The sequence below is a fragment of the Myxocyprinus asiaticus genome, chromosome 6 (genome assembly GCF_019703515.2).
Source record: "Myxocyprinus asiaticus isolate MX2 ecotype Aquarium Trade chromosome 6, UBuf_Myxa_2, whole genome shotgun sequence".
Lineage (NCBI taxonomy): Eukaryota > Metazoa > Chordata > Actinopteri > Cypriniformes > Catostomidae > Myxocyprinus > Myxocyprinus asiaticus.
The window spans coordinates 50,493,336-50,497,922 of NC_059349.1; positions in this window are offsets into that span (position 1 = coordinate 50,493,336).

Below are 4,587 nucleotides of genomic sequence, written 5' to 3' on the forward strand. Positions count from 1 at the left end.
TGGCCGTTATCTGATTGGCTTGAGTAGACGATGGGTGGAGTCCACCTATTTGTCGATTTGTGTGCACATCTTGATGCTAGATTTGTTTCAAAATCGACAAATGCATGTGTGGTGAGCAGGGCGGAGCTGAGCGGCATCTGGGCAGAGCGAGGCCAGGAAGATAAGTGGCGAATGACTTTCACCTGCATGCCACACTAGTCTCCAGTTCCAGTGAGGGGCAGCGGGAGTACTTAAGGAGAAGAGACAGTGGCAGATGGGAGAGGGAGATGTGTGAAGTTGTTTGTGTGTATCTGCGTGTCAGTATGGTGTTGCTGAAAAGCAAACCTTTTGTGTACTGCTGAAAAGCAGCTTTATTGTGTGCAACTGAAAAGTGCAACAATAAATGTCTACGTGTTTTGTCAAGCCGGCCCCAGCTTCCTACTTTCCATAATTGTTACAGCATGTAGCGATCCACAAATGCACAGGAAGCGATCCACAAATAAAAGTGCGCGATTCACAAATGAATGCTGGACAGAGTTGTGAATTAAAAAATATATTTGTAAATATTTTTTTTTATTTGCAAATCTCATTTTATTTACTTGTGAATTCACTTTATTTTTGTGAAACTCCTAACATATATTTATAAATCTTATTCTTTTTATTTGTGAACCAACTTTCTATTTGTGAATCTCTTTCCATTTGTATGTTAATATGAAACAATTATATCTCCATACTGCTCATATCCAATTCTAAGAGGGAAAATAACAAGAAACAGGCTGGGTCTGAAATAATTTCATTGTCATATAGAAACTAGACAAATTAGGAGAATCCACTTCTCCAACCACTGTCCCTTGCATTGATTTGATACTACACAAACTTCCGAAAGTTTTAAGATCTGTCACACTCTCTTTTGCACACATGCACATTATCTCTCACCCAAATGCACATGATGAATGAGGCGGTGTCCCACCAGCCAACAGGTGTTTGTAGAGGATGTGATTAGTTCTTAAGAACGCCAATTCATTATTTTGAGCCAATCACAACATCCTGTTCATAAAGTTACAGAGTCGAACGAAAGAATCGATTTCTGTATCAGAGTCGACTCTGATTCTAGGACGAGTCAGAGTCGAGGAATCGACTCTTTTGGGGTCAACTCCCCATCATTATATACTGTATATACAGTGGTGGCCAAAAATATTTGCACCCTTAGTTATTCACAAAAATCTAACATTTACTTGAAGAAAAACAATTGAAAGAGGAGAAATATCTCATTATTAAATAAATATTTTTCTCCAAAACACATTGGCCACAATTATTGGCACCCCTAGAAATTCTTACAAGTAAAATATATCTGAAGTATATTCCCATTCATATTTTAAATTTTTAGTGCACCTGGGTGACTAGGAACATGAAATTGTTTAGCCACGTCTTCCTGTTTCACAGGGGTATAAATATGAGGTAACACACAGACCAAATTCCCTTAATCATCAATCACAGTGGGTTACACTAAAGAATATAGTTCTGATTTGTGGTAAAAGGTTGTTGAGCTTCACAAAATGGGAAGAGGCTGTAAAAAAATAGCCAAAGAACTGAAAATGCCCATTTCCACCATCAGGGCAATAAAACACAAGTTCCAATCAACTGGAGATCTTAAGAATCGGCCTGAAAAAGGACATGTGTATATATTGTCTCCACGCACATTGAGGAGGAAAGTGGCCAAAGAATTTTCAAGGATCACAGCTGGAGAATTGAAGAAATTAGTTAGGTATTTGGGTCAGAAAGTCTAAAAGAAATCACCTACATCACCACAAGTTGTTTGGGAGGGTTTCAAGAAAAAAAGACTCTGCACTCATCCAACAACAAACTCAAGCATCTTCAGTTTGCCAGACACTACTGGATCTTCAAATGTGACCGGGTTCTATGGTCAGATGAAACAAAGAAAGCTTTTTTGGCAGCAAACACCAGAGATGGGTTTGGCGCACACAGAGATGAAGAAGTACCCAATGCCCACGGTTAAATGTGGTGCTGGATTTTTAATGTTGTGGGGCTGTTTATCTGCCAGAGGTCCTGGACATCTTGTTCGGATACATGGCATCACGGACTCTATCAAATACCAACAGATAAAAAATCAAAACCTGACTGCCTCCGCCAGAAAGCTTACAATGGGCCCTGGTTGGATCTTCCAGCAGGACACCAAAACAAACATAAAAATCAACACAAAAATAGTTCACTGATCAAAAAATCAAGGTTCTTCCATGGCCTCCCAGTCCCCTGACCTAAACCCCATAGAACACTTGTGGGGTGAACTGAAGAGGAGAGTCCACCAACATGGACTTCTGAATTAGAAGGATTTGTAGAGATTCTGTATGGAGGAATGGTTTCATGTCCCTTGCCAAGTGTTCTCCAAACTCATTAGGCATTATAAGAGAATACTCAGAGCTGTTATCTTGGCAAAGGGAGGTTGCAAAAAGTATTGAATAAAAGTGTGCCAATAATTATGGCCAATGCATTTTGGAACCATGCGATGTGATATTTCTCCTGTTTCAGTTGTTTTTCTTCAATTAAAGGTTAGATTTTTGTGATTTTTTTGAATGAAAGATCAAAAGGATAAACAATGCAGATTTTTTTTCACAGCCTTCTTTGCTCATATTTACCAAGGGTGCCAATATTTTTGGCCACAACTGTATATATACACACTGATATATACAGACGACTGTGTCAGAGCATCTCTGAAACAGCAAGGCTTGTGGGGTGCTCCCGGTCAGCAGTGGTGAGTACATACTGACAATGGTCCAAGGAGGGCAAACCACAAACCGGCAACATGGTGTTGGGCGCCCAAAGCTCATCAATGCGCAAGGGCAATGAAGGCTATCCCGTCTGGTCCGAACCGACAGAAGGTCTACTGTGGCACAAGTCACAGAAAATTTTAATGATGAATGTGTCACAACACAAAGTGCATTGCACCTTGCTGCATATGGGGCTGCATAGCCGCAGACCAGTCAGAGTGCCCATGATGACTTCTGTCCACCTTCAAAAGCACCTAAAATGGGCACGCGAGCGTCGGAACTAGACCTTGGAGCACTGGAAGAACGTCGCCTGGTTCGATGAGTCCCATTTTTGTTTTTTTTTACATCACGTGGACGGCCATGTACATCTGTGCCATTTACCTGGGGAAGTGATGGCACCAGGATGCACTGTGGAAGACGACAAGACGGTGGAGGGAGTGTGATGCTCTGGGCAATGTTCTGCTGGGAAACCCTGGGTCACCATTCATGTGGACGTCAGTTGGACACGTGCCACCTACCTAAACATCGTTGCAGACCAGGTACACCCCTTCATGGCAATGGTGTTCCCTGAAGGCAGTAGCCTCTTTCAGCAGGATAATGCGCCCTGCCACACTGCACACATTGTTCGGGAATGGTTTGAGGAACATGATGAAGAGTTCAAGGTGTTGCCCTGGCCTCCAAATTCCCCAGATCTCAATCCGATTGAGCATCTGTGGGATGTGCTGGACCAACAAATCTGATACACAGCGGCTCCACCTCACAACATTCAGGACTTGAAGGACCTGCTGCTAATGTCTTGGTGCCAGATATCACAGTCTCGGCCATGCCTCGAGTCCATGCCTCGGCGGGTCTGCGCCGAGGCATATTAGGCAGGTGGTCATAATGTTTTGGCTCATCAGTGTGTATATATGTATATATATATATATATATATATATATATATATGATAACAATTTGTAATGTAATTTAATTATATCTTGAATGGCAAGTGATTTGCCAACTGGTTACCTTAAGAGGTTATTTGTTATAATGAGATCATAAAGTACTGTTCAGCTGTTTCTTTCAAAGTCAAACACACAAGTCTTGTCTTGCTCAAGCAGCAAGAGAAAGGCGTGTTTAAAAAAATAGAGACAAAATATGTTATAAAATGACTTTTATAGGAAAATTATTAATTACGTAGATAAATAATACAAACAAACATAATATACTAACATGTCTTTCATAAAACATAATATGTCATGAAGAGTCCTTCAAAGTTTAAGTGCAGAGGAATAGTGTTAATTTGCAGAAACTTTGTCAAAATCCAGTACTAACTCTGTTCTGAATATTCAGAGTTCAATACAAGTTAATCTCAATCGACAGCATTTGTGGCATAATATTGATTGCCACAAAACTTAATTCCAACTCGTCTGTCTTTTTCTTTAAAAAAATAAAGCAAAAATAGAGGTTACAGTGAGGCACTTACTATGGAAGTGAATGGGGCCAAGTTTCGGAGGGATTAAAGACAGAAATGTGAAGCTTATAATTTTATAAAAGCACTGATAAAACCTGTGTATTATTTGAGCTGTAAAGTTGTTTAAATCATCATTTTTACAGTCGTTATATTGTTTGTTGACATTACATCCTCAATGCAAAGAAGTTGTAAAATTGGCTATAACTTTACACAGAAAAGGTTAGAAAGTGATTTTATCACACTAAAATCATGGTAAAATGCATATTGTTTATGTCTTGTGGCTATACTTTGGAAACAGTGAGTATTTTAACGTTTAGGGATTGGCCTCATTTACAGTACTTCCATTGGAAGTGCCTCACTGGAACCTCGA